Source organism: Vigna umbellata, chromosome 8, assembly GCF_029865625.1.
Source record: "Vigna umbellata cultivar VRB3 chromosome 8, Vumbellata_1.0, whole genome shotgun sequence".
NCBI classification, from domain to species: domain Eukaryota; kingdom Viridiplantae; phylum Streptophyta; class Magnoliopsida; order Fabales; family Fabaceae; genus Vigna; species Vigna umbellata.
In genome coordinates this window covers 36,914,022-36,927,715 of record NC_142172.1, presented here as the reverse complement: position 1 = coordinate 36,927,715, position 13,694 = coordinate 36,914,022, and the positions used below count along the sequence as shown (strand labels likewise).

Sequence of the window (13,694 nt, the reverse complement as noted above, 5' to 3'; positions counted from 1 at the left end):
ATCATCTCACCTTAAGATGTCCACTTCATACTCAATTACATCATTGTAGTTCACATTCATATGCTTTACAACCACTCAACAACACCATACATACATCCTGGCAGTCAAACAACATCAATCAATCCAAACAAAGAAGAAAAATGAGTGAGATCCCCTCCATGCACCAGTTTACGTTCATATATATATATATATATATATATATATATATATATATATATATATATATATATATATATATATATATATATATATATATATATATATATATATATATATATATCACCCTTTCCATATACATGCTATCAGAGAGCCCTTACTCCAAACCCTCCAACCAGAACAATTTCAACCAAAATAGGTTAATTTCAACAGAAATACTTACAAACATAATTGCCACATGTACCAGTTCATCACCAAAGCATAAATTATTTAAGCACAATTCCACAGTCTCAGTTATAATTATCCAATAAAAATTTAACATCGTAGAACAGCTTCACAAGAACACACCAGTTCAACATTCAACCTGCATATATTTGTATAAAATAAATTTATACAAAAATAATTAGCTCCCTTTGGAAAACTTCACAGTTTACTTGACAGGATGATCTAAATAGTGTTCCTCACAGCAGAATTCAAAGACACCCTATAAATCACCCAATGGTGATAGAATTAGCTTTTTAGGCTATAAATTACCATAAATTTGAAGTAGAACACTTCTAGTGGCATGCATTCAGTAAAATAGCAATGCCCTAGGTGTTAGAAACGGTGGAGCAAAGGAGAAAGTGAGTTACCGGTTGGAACAAGAACCCGTTCGGTCCGTTACGGAGCCCTTGACGCAGTGAACGTTTGAGCACCACCTATTCAAAAATTTAACTATTCAACATGGTGATATTTTAGAGAGAAGACAGAGCAATATTTAAAAGATGAGTTTTTAGAGAAAGAAGGAAAAATTGACAGAGGAAAGCTGACTTAGGAGAAAGACCTCTGCTAAGATCATGTGCCTTTGATCTGATGGGTCTCGCTACCCCCACATAAGATTCAAAGACCCCTTTATTAATTTTACATGCCCTTACACTATACATATATATTATAAATAAAATATATATATATATATATAAGGAATAATATTATTATATAACGAGTCAGTTTACCAAAACTAATAAACTTGTTAGAAAACATAAAGCGTAGATTTTTCATAGACCATGTCAGCTAATTTCATCTATGAATGCTGTCCGCATGTGTGAGTAAAAAAGAGAGAAAAGTCAAAGCCATAATTATTTGTCGTTTTGAATTGTAATCGCAAGGAGATCTGCATCCCTGTCCCCATGCATGGGATATTTGAATTCTAATCACAAGCAGATCTATTATTCTACCCTTAGCTCTACATCATATTAATACATAATTAAAAATAAAACAGATTATATAATTATAGGTCGACTCAAATTAATTAAGAGATTAAGTACACTTATTTTCAACCACATATAAAATTGAAAGGAAATTTTGTAGCAAAAAAATGGTTTGTTCTGCTTGGTGAAAAGGACAGTAACTAATAGTTAAGCCCAAAATGGGGCTTTCGTAGAAGCTGCATGTAAATATGAAAAAGTCTTTAATTTCAAAGATGCGTAATGGTGTGCTATAATGCCGAAAGGAAAAGTCATAATCGAAATAATAATGTCAATTTTTTTTAGGATTTTCAACACATTTGGCCAAAATCTTAGTTTTGGTGACTTGGAAACAAGTTCAAAGGGGGCATGCATCTGGACCATTCAATGCACCCATTTCTAACCGTGATTGAAACCTTTGTGTGCAAAACAGATGGTGACTTCTCATGACAAATCGATTTTCCCCAAGAAAATTCATTCATCACTATAAATAGGACAATAACATAAAATTCACTCAGACTCATCTTCTATATCAATACAACAACCAGGTTAAATACCTTTTTGTTTCATCTAAATTTCATTTCCATCTATTCAAATAACAGCAAAAATGTTTTCTTTTTCTGGTAAATTTAAATATAAAAAATATATATGAAAAATAATTAACAGTTTAGTGAAAATGAAAAATATAATTATTAAAAAAAACTGATTAAGCTTATTTTAATATTTGAAAATGATATTTAAATGGATTTTTAAAAAACTGATAGTTAAAAATAAAAGGAGAGATTAATCTCGTGAAATAAGAGTTTACTCTTTATTTTCAGCGTGTTTACATTTCAAACACTGGCACTGTGAACATAAGTTGCATGAATATTGGTCATTGTCTTCTTTTAGGACGATTTTTCAACATGATGAAGTAAACTGACCAGAGATGTGTACTCTTAAAATTGTTTACACTTCACATTATCAAACAACAGTAAATGATAAAACAAAAAACATTTGCATTATCATCTATGCATAAATTATTATATATAATAAATGTTATTTTTTGGGGAAATTAAATTAATAAACATCATTTAATAATGTACATTTTTTTAAAATGTGCAAATGCTAAAACAATATGGAGAGTTTTAGAAAGATCGTAGACTATAAATTATTCCAAAAACTATTATATATCATCAGTTATATTAAATAATAATGCACCACGTCGTTCGTTAAATTTTTATCAGACCACTTAAACAAAACTATATTCTAGTGTAGACTATCAAACATTTATTTTATACATAATTTAAAATTTTCAGAAAATATAAAATTGGAATAACACAAAAATAAATAATTATACACTATGTTCTCTAACGTTTATGTAGAGAAACTGTTTAAATATTAAAAAAAGTAGAGTTATATATACCTTCACACACACACACACACACATCTTGTTATCTCGTTTCAAGATTTAGCTTTTAGACTCAAACAAATATATATTCATATATTGACGACAACTAAAACATGTCATATACACAAATAACAACAGAAAAAAAAAAGGTAATTTATCAAAATTAAAGATAATATTATAAATGAAAAAAAAAATATTGAATATCTTTCATAAATATAATTCATTTCTTACTCTTAATCATTCTTAAATATATATATATACACATGTGAAGTGTAAAAAAATTTGACATGTGTTTTGAATATGCAATCAATTTTTTCTCCACTTCTCACTAGTAAATACTTTAATTTATATGATTTAAACATTCACTAAAGTATAAAGATCTCTACAATATATGTTCTAATGCCTAATCGAATCTATTGACAAATTTATCCATAACATATAAGTTATTCTGAAGAGTTATTTTTCAAAATTAAAATTAAGCCATGCATAAAATAAAAACAAGTTTAAAAATTACTATCATAAAACCTTACATAGTTAAACTTAAGCATTAGAGAATTACAATACGCTATGAAAAACAATTTAAAGACACAAGTTATTTATAGTTTAAAAGTATTTTCACTTTATATACCCAAATAATAACACACAGCATTGAAATCATTGTCAAAAAGTTCTTAAAGGAATTAAGAAATCCTAAGCATTACCTTTTTTAATAAATGAAAACAGAAACGAGGTTAAAGAAATTCATTATAATTTCTTCAAATACTGAAAAAAAATATATTGAAAGAGATGAAAATCCAAATTGTCAAGTATAAAATTATAGCTATAGCGACAAGAGATAATACATTATAATTAAGTTTTAGGAGTATACTTTACATTTCATCTAATGTATTTATTGAAGATGTTATATATTCATGACAAATATATTAATGTGAGAATCAACCGGCATAAGTGTGTTTTAAAAATTTGAAAAGTCTCAAAATTATTGAAGTTTGGATCCTACTGTTATATGAATTATTTTAAAAATTCTCATCCATATAATTTTATCAATCTATCAACTTGTCAAACATCATTACAATAAAATAATTGTAAATAGATATTACATTAATTTAAAAATTAAATAATTTAAAAACGTATATTAAAAATTTGATGTCTGCTTTCTCATTCTCCGCGCCCAAAAATTCAATTGTCCCACATGGGAACGTAACACTATATTTATTGTCTGTTGGCTGCTGGTATTTTTTATTTTATTTTTTTAAAAATAGTGAGATATCATAAATAAGTTCATTTTTACTGTTCAAAATTAATAGTAATTTTTTTTATCAACCTTTTCATATATTTACATTTTTTCTACGAATTTTCATCTGATTCCCATAGTTTTCTGTGGCTCATTCAAATACGTGCCTTATACTTTTATCTTATTTACATGATTTTCTTCTCCACTGGTTTAAAATATTGTTCTGATAATCTTTTCTTTTAATCATAGATTTTTTTTTCTTAAATATCATTATTTTTCATATGTTTTCCATCATTTATTTAAATAAATTGTTCATATCTATTTAAACTGTTTTTGTTAAATATTTGAACGTTTTCTTTAATTTATTTTCGTTATTTACATTCATCCCCACTCATTTATATAGAATATTTTCCTAACCATCCTTTATGTTTTGTATATAAAATACCTTTTTCATTTCTCGTTAATTTTCTTACGTTTTCTCTAATTTATTTTGAATTTTTTTCATATCTATATTTTTTTATTATTCATTCGAATAGTTTTTTCATTGATTTTAATTTTTTCTCATTTAATTCTCACTTATGTTTCTTTGTGATTTCCTGTTTACTAACATGTATTTAAGAATAGCGAAAAAAAGATTGACACAAAACAAAACAATACTAAATGTTAGACTTTCCCACCGTTAGATTTTTGCGAAAAAAATACACAGGTCTACGTTCAACGTAATCTATTATATGCATACAAAACAATAATAGTATTCTATAATTATTGTTAAAATGTTTGATAAATTATTTATAGAGAAAATGGCGTCATAATATGAGGTCAGCCACGACCACGAGAATGCATTTCTGACTGGCCGCCATCCACATCCACTTAATTGACCCACGTGTGCTTATCAATCCCCCTCTGTGGGTCCCACTTCGCACACTATACCATCCCCACTACGTCATTTTTTTACTTTTTTTTCATAAAGACAATGCTGCATCGCAAAAACTTTATGTTCTGCTCATAAATATCAATTAAATTATTTTTAACATAACATTAAACCATTTTTCATAATTAAACAATCTTTATTAAATCATACCACTCTTGTTTCTACTTAGAAAACTGTATGAATTTTTATTTAATTACAACTTTTTTTAAAATAAGTTGATGTAGTGATCGAATCTTTAACATAAAAACATTAGTCATAATAAAATTAAAATTACTTAAAATGATTTTTTTTTCATTTTATAGGATTTCTAATTTTATCCTTATAAAGTTATTCACTTTTATTACATGCGAATACCACATTTTTTTAATTAGTTGAGTGATGGATTTTGATAGATTCAAAAGTGTAAACGGGTTATTTTTATTTATTATAATTACTTAATTTGTCAGTGGCATACGTATAAACGAAGAATCCATCATCCGGAGATTACCGAGGTGTCCTGGTCCTTTGACGAGGTTGGTCCACTCATTTTTTTTTATCGTATGAAAGCAACACTATATAAACATACTTTTTTGTATTTTTGTATAATACAGCTTAACTATAATATTTAATTTTACGTAATTTAAAATTAAAATTATAGCTCCGTACATACCAAATATTGATTAGCATACCTGCAAAAGGATTTCCGTAGAAAATTCTGTCAAACAAGTGCATTGAAATATCTCATAAACCAAAATAAAATGTTGAATTATCAAATTAAAAATATTTAACAGAATTAACTATCGATAATAAACTAGAAAAAAGAAGTATAATAAAAAAAGTTAAATATTAACATCAAGATAAATTTAATTTTGTAATGTGTCCAGTTGAATAAAATAATTTGAATGATTAATTAAGTACATTAGAGTCCAATAAGCATGTATTATGAATGTAAATGACTCCATAGATTAATCATTAAGATGTGAAGATAACAATGAATGAATGATTATTATAACTGTATATCAGTTAAAGAAATTTATTGGCTGATGTAGTGGTTCATTAATAATATAATTAGTAATATTTAAAAATATAATAATGGTACCTGAGTGTTATTTATTAAGAGGAAAGGACATGTAATTGTTATTGAAGGTACGTGAAACAGAGAGAAAACAAAGTTGTCTTGTTAAAGAGACTATTATTATGTATGAATTTGGCATGGTTTTGCGTTTTTCCCCTTTTTCACCCAGTGTTTGATTGTCCGATTCGCTTTAGCGGCGTCTTTTACCATTTTACCATGGGCAAAACCGGGTATAAAATGAGGTGGTAGGAGCAGAAGAGACGAGAAAAACAGAGCAACTCAACACCTTACTTCTTCTTTTCACTCTTCACTCTTGTTTGTTTTCTGAACATAGATATGGATTCCACCTCCTTCTTCAATTCATCCTCTTCCGATTTCTCCTCCGAATCTTCCTCTCCGGAGGCCTTCTCCTGGGAGGGCTACCTCCCCTTCAACGAGAACGACCCGGAGGAGATGCTCCTCTACGGCATGATCGCCGGCGCCACCACAGTCGAGCGCGCCGCCGACCGAGCGGGCTCTGAGGAGAGTGAGGCGGTGCAGAAGGAGAAGTCCTACCGCGGAGTGCGGCGGCGCCCGTGGGGGAAGTTTGCGGCGGAGATTAGAGACTCCACACGGCACGGGATGAGGGTGTGGCTTGGGACATTCGACAGCGCGGAAGCGGCGGCTTTGGCTTACGACCAAGCAGCGTTTTCCATGCGTGGCCCCGCCGCGATTCTGAACTTCCCCGTTGATATCGTTAGAGAATCGCTCAGAGAGATGAACTACACGGTGGACAGCAATGAAGAAGGATGCTCCCCTGTTGTCGCTCTCAAGAGGAAACACTCGTTGCGGAGGAAAATTGGTGTGAAGAAAAACAACAAACAGAGTAGCGTAGACAATGCGGTCGTGTTTGAAGACCTTGGTCCTGACTACTTGGAACAGTTGTTGATGTCCTCTGATCGTATTCCCTCCTCCTCCTGATTCATTCCTTCCTCAACTGCAATCCAAACCTCAAAAGCCTTCACGCTGCGGCTCAAGCAACAATTCCGCAACGTTTTTTTAAAACCTTATAAATATCCATGATGCATAGTTTCTACTTAGGCTTTTTATGTTCGTTAATTCCTTTTTCTTCTCTGTTCTTTGGTTCTTGTGTGGCCGAGATGCCTGTGTCATGTTTGGATGACAGATTTCAACATCTTCTGAATCTGTATCTTTTTCTCTCTTCATGGTTTTTTTTAGTTTTTGTTTTCCTAGAAATGGAGAAGTTTCTTGTTTTTTTGTAAAGTTTAGACGATAAGGAATGCATTAATCTATGTGGGGCACCATTTATGTCAGATTGTCGATATTTATTGAGGTGACTGGGACTGTTGTTTTAGCTTTATCGGACTATAAGTCAACATGCATGGTCGAGTTTAGCGCGGGGAAGGCGGCACGTGTGGGCGCACCTCATACACAAACAAATTACAATCGGTTTCTTATCCATTTTGCCAACCTCTTCCCTTTTGTCTTGCAGTGTGTTTTAAAATTTTCTCAGTTTTGCCAAACATATATTGTCACATAATTAATAGCATCACAAGAGAAAAAGGGGTTTATCAGGGTGAAAATCTAATTTTCAGAATATAGAACGTTATAATAGAAAAATGATTTAAAAGTACTGTTGAAAAATGAAGGTAGATCTAGTCTCATTAAGGTGACATGGGATTATTAACGTGGTGCATGAGACGGGCGAGAGTTGTTTTTTGTAAATGAAAAGATGATGCATTAGTTTTCAAAGTTTCGTATTTGATTGTGTTGAAAACATGTGGCAAGGCTAGTTTGGCAGCAGGTTAGGCTAATTTTGTCCTGTGACCACAACCGCATCTACGAAACAGACTTTGAGACAGCACATCGATAGCTAAGGTGGAGATGAAATACAAAACTTTTGTTGTTCCAAAAGGAATAAAATATAAGAAGATAAAATGGATTAGCACTTAGAGGCAATATTTTATGCTAAAGGAAGAAGCAAGGAAATAGGGTGTGAGTTGGTGGGGGTTTCTAGAAATTTGTCAAATCTGTTGGAGAGAAGAGAACCGCAAAACAGTTTTTTTTTTCTCTCCAACTGTTTGAGTCCAACTTTGAAGCAAAAGAAGCTTCTTCCAATTGTGGTCTAACAGAACTGGTTGGACACTTAGACCAACTTCTTCAATCTTATGACTTCTCTCAATATTATTATAATCACGTCCCATTGCTTTGCTTTATACAATTTTCTTTCTACTCCTAAATATATCTTAGTATCTTAAACTATTATTTACACGCTAAGAAAGTCACCCTTTATATTCCATATTCAAAGGAAGATGTTTTATAATAGTTTTAACACCTATTTTGATCTTGGTTTGGTCAAAGTGTTTAAAATGATTTTACTTTTTTTTTTATGTTCATAATATTCTATATTTTGTAAAAACGGTTTAAGTTGATACATTTTGCTTACGGCGTTAAAAACACTAACGGTGTAGTTGTCTTTCTGACCAAAAGTGAATCATATGTCCAGTTATTGATTGTGTGGTCACCTGACGTAACAATGTTATAAGTTATTATTTCACTTTTTATATTTTTTTATTTTATTTTAATTTATTCTTAATAGATTCTCATCTTCTTCTTTCTTCGGACCACCACCAATACAACAACCACCATCTCCCATGGGTCACCACCATGTCGGCCAATGTGAAAGCTTCCTCGTTCCTTTCTCTCGTGCAACCATGAATCTGAAACAACAAACCATACTCAAATCACAACCACCAATAACCTTGTTCCGGAACTACCATCATGAATTCTCTTCTCCTCAAGATTTGCGAGAACAAGAGAAACCTTCATGGCACGATTCAACCTACAAGAAACTACCAAAAAACCCCAATTTGAGAACACGAAACCCTAATCGCAATCATCTTTTTCTCACGAACAACAACCGAGCCACAATAGCACTACCCTAAAATCCCAAATCAAAAAACTCTAAAATCCCAAATTAGAAAACCCCTAATATGAAAAAATCCAAATCGCACCATCACTCCACCATGTTGTCTCCTACACCTCCAGACAATTTCGTTCTTCATCGTGAAAAGCATTGGAAACTCAAAACCCTAACCCTGCTCAGCTTAAATTTAACTTTAACTTTTAACCTTGTCATGTCAATTGGACTTATTATTTCCACGTATTGCAAGACTGCACAGGTCACTCAACATCACTCAACATTGGCCAAGAGACAATAACATAGTTAGTTTTTTTAACGTCTTAAACAAAAATAATTAACTTGAACTGTTTTTATAAAATATGAGACAACTATGAACATCTAAAAGAAAGACCAAAATAAGAATTAAACATTTTATAATATGTTCTAAAGTCGAACAACAAAAGTTTATTCCTCGTTTGGAGAGCATGTTTTTTTAATTTTGTAAATGCTCTTATATAAAAGAAATTAAAAGGTTGAAAAAATTGGCATAACTATATAGTTTTTTGGATGCACCGTCAAATTTTTATCTTGCAACAACAAAAATTAGTATTGAATTGATTAAACACTTTATTTAAATATTTTCTTCCTTACAGTGTTAAATATTTTATCACTCGATTATCCTTACTTAACTAATTTTACCATCTTTATTTTTTAAAATAAGTTTACCAATAATTTTTGTGTATTCTACCAACATGCTAGATGTTTAAGATGTATGAAGAAGAAAAAGTCATTTAGAAAAAAATAACAAAATGAAAAAAAGAACATCATTTACTCTTTTATTGTTCCAATACAGGAGTGTGACTGTTTAAGAAAAAAAATAATAATAAAATACACTGAAAAAAATGTAGTGTTAAAATTCGTTAAAGGATGATTATTAAATAAGAAAATATATGATTAAGTTAAAATAGGCTGTTATATATTTTTTATTATAAATTTAAAAATGATAATAACCTACAATGAAATTAGTCATTGCTAATATTTTTATTTTAGTTTTAAATTTATTATTTAATGTTGATAATAAACAAATCATTAATAATTTGAATTTATCAACAAATTATTGACTATCTAAATCTTTTATTTATAAAATTATTTTTGAAATTGGAAAATCTGACGTTATCAATAATAACAAATTTGTTCAGAAATATTTCCCAGTAATTACCGATAAATTTAATTATCAATAAAATTTATCATAAAATTGTGATTGAGTTTTTTTTCTTATTTTATTTCTCTTCTTTTTCATTTTTTTTGTTTTGCATCTCTCCTCAACCCCTTCTTCTCGTTGTCACATTCTAATGTATTGTTGTCATTGGCTTCGACCTCCTCATCCTTTCTTCTAATTTTTTCTTTTCTATTTTTTTTTCTTCTAATTCACCTTCTCTTGATATATAAAATATCCATATAACTTGGCAAAAATTTACAAGCCTAATTTATCAATGAATTTCATTGGTTATTAGAATTATAAGTTTTATACTAAATTTATAGACAAAAATATTCATCAATAACATTAATTCTAATTTATCGACTAAAATATCGTTATTAATTTAAATTTTAAAATTTATCAATAACAAATATTAATAAATTTAAATTTATTGAGGAATTTATTTTCATTAATAAAATTTATTAATAATTACAAAAATTCTAATAATGAATACGAGTATTAAAAAAATAAACTTTCACCAAAATATCCAATTACAAACACTAAATAAAATATTCAAAATGTACTCATATTTTTTTAATCAATTTCAAACTAAAAATTCAAAGTCACTTAAAAAAGTATAGACAAACAATAAAATATTAATTCTTTTAATACTCGGATCAGTGAAATTAAAATTTCTTAAGTACAATTTGACAAGTAAAAAGCAATTTTTCAATACCCAATTCGGCAACTGCAAATATTTTTTATCTGCCATAGAGAAATTTTGTTTAATCAGATAAAATCTCTACGAAAATCTTGTCTCAAATCCACTCCGCGTTAAGGTCAATTAAGTATATTATGCATAAATTTCACAATTCAAAACTGTGTTAAGAGAATAGAAAAACCATTCCAAAAAGCCCAGCAAATGTTAACTATACCTTACATTCAATTATAACTTATATTTTTACAATAATCCATCCTGTGTAACTTTTCTACCATCCCAAATAAAAAATCTCTAAATTCTATTTCTCAAATTCAAATGAATACTCGTTATCTATCTATCTATATATAATCTCATTTTACTTTTAAATCATCCATTCCATATCATATAATATAATAAATTGATCAAAACAAACATACACAAACGAAAACCATGCTACATGAGTATTTTTCCAAGTTGTCAAACCAACCCAAAATAGTCAATTCCTAAATTTTCCAAAAACCTAAATTTTATATATTTAATCTCAAATTCATAATTTCCCAAAGTCAATCCAAATAATCCTTCAACCTAGAAAACTTAAATTTAAAAAGATAAATCTAACCCCTTTCCGGAAGTGATTTAAATATATAAGAATTCAAAGGTTGAAGAATGAATTACTGAGACAAATCATCAACATGTAATAGGAGAAAATATATATACCCGATATTACAATTTGAATTTGGACAGGAAGAAACATATGTAACTTAATCTTCATTGATCATTTTGCATGTTTCCTTTTGACGAGGGAAATTTGGTATTCAAAGGAAGGAAGTTGAAGATGACTTGTCCTTGTTCCACTTTTACGATTGAGAAGCAATTATTTAGAGGTAGAAAATAGTTGAGTTTTCTTCTTATTAGGTAGCTGGAAAAGGAGGAAGGAGGGAAAAAAGAAATTACTTCCTGCCAAAGATAAGGTTCTGTTTTTGGTAAAGAAGACAGTTTTCTTTTTATACTGTTCTATTTTTACTCTAGGTTTCATATACACCCTCATCCCACACTTTAAGTTTTCAACAAAAAGCCCACCTGAACGCCATTCAACTACCCACTCTTTTGTATCTACTCTCATTCTAAAATCATTTTTATCTTACACTATCATTATATAGATACCACAAATATAATAAAATAATACTAAGCTAAATCCTTAAAATTATTGATTTATGTAAGAGACTTGTTTGTTTATGCGTTTAGTTGCTTATTTTTTTCTTTTTCAAATTTTAAAGTTTTTGTTCTTACAATTACATAATTTAGGAGTTAATATCTAAATCAGTTTAAATAATTTGTTTTCATTCTATTTTCCGAAACACCTTTAAGACAAAATTATAGAATACAAATTTCAAAGTGGATAATACTTCATGTGATAGATGATTGATTTTAACAATATTACTTAGCGGATTTGGGATCAAAACATTGTTTTATAGTTTAAAAGCAACTGTCATCTTAAAATCTTGTTATCAACCATACGGTGGTGCTAAGGTTCTAATCCCAAGTCTACTTAGTGATTTTGTTTGGATCAATCATCTCTCATCCAAGGTATTGTCTGCTTTAAAGCATGTACTTCATCGCGATTTTGTGTTTAAATGATACCTCGGAAGTGGGAGAAGTATTTAAACTACCTTTGACCTTCACTCATAAGAGATGCGATTATTGGTGGTGATAAGAACATAAATTCCATAGTCGAGGTCTAAAGTAAACGACCATTCATCTCCATTTAAGAGAATTATGGTTCGTCTTAAAACCTTGTTATTGATAACATTGTAGATGTCAATGTTCCAATCCCAAATCTGTCAAATGATATTGATAGGGTCAATCACCACTCATCAACTTATTTTCTCCTTTGGAGCTTATGCTCTATCATGACTTTTTTCTTTAAAAGATGCTTCGAAAAGTGGAAGGAGAAGAGTTTTTAAACTGTTTTTGGCTTCGATTTTTAAACAAACCTATTTGATATGGTATGAACAATTTTAGTTTAATCATTTTCATTGATAAAAATTTGTGTTTAAAAATGTTTTAAATTCACTATATCATATATAATGTAATCGACGTTTAAAATTAATTATATAAAGTGTTAAATACGTTATTAATTTGTATATTTTTCATGTATAATTGAAATTTATTCATAGTCCTAAATTCGGAATATAGCTTGATCTTTAAATTAAAAAAAAAATCGATATAATTTTCCTTAACTCAACTGTGATTAAAAAAATTTATGTGAGAGACAATATTTTAAGTTAGTATTTTAACTTAGTTACAACATTTAACACTTTCTAATTAAAATATAGAAAGAATATAAAAATCATATCAATTCATTTTAAAGTATAAGAATCAAAACATATACAAATTTGAATCATATATAAATTCGTATTTTATATCTAATTAAATTTATTAAGATAAACATATTTAACCAAATACAAATATAAGTAAAAAACATGAATTTTGTTTTTTTCTAAACAAATATCAATAACTGAAAACAAAATTTACCAAATGTAAAATCAGTGAGTAAGAGAAACCAGTTTTATTCAGAGAGTGAAAATAAAATTAAAAAATAGGTTTAGGAAATAAAGAGATATTAAATCTTATGAAATCATTACATTTTCATTTATCTTGTCTCGTAATTCACATGAACAGGAGGATTGACTTCATATAAGAAAGGAAATCCAGTGAACCAAACACAACAAGCCACATCAATTAAGAACTTTCAGAGCTAACATAATTATCGTATTCTCCTTTCACCACACTTTCGTTTTTAGAAGCTATGATCTGAAATAGGATTTTCTTTATTTTCTATTTTTGCTAAGACAAGCTTCCTGAATTGTGATTAATATCAAAGCAGCACTGCATTGGTAGTCTAA

General features: G+C 29.1%; 1 pseudogene; it reads left to right on the top strand.

Annotated features, from left to right (window-relative positions):
• Positions 1-6,093: 6,093 nt before the first annotated feature.
• On the top strand, positions 6,094-7,301 carry LOC124829663 (ethylene-response factor C3 pseudogene; annotated as a pseudogene).
• Positions 7,302-13,694: the final 6,393 nt, after the last annotated feature.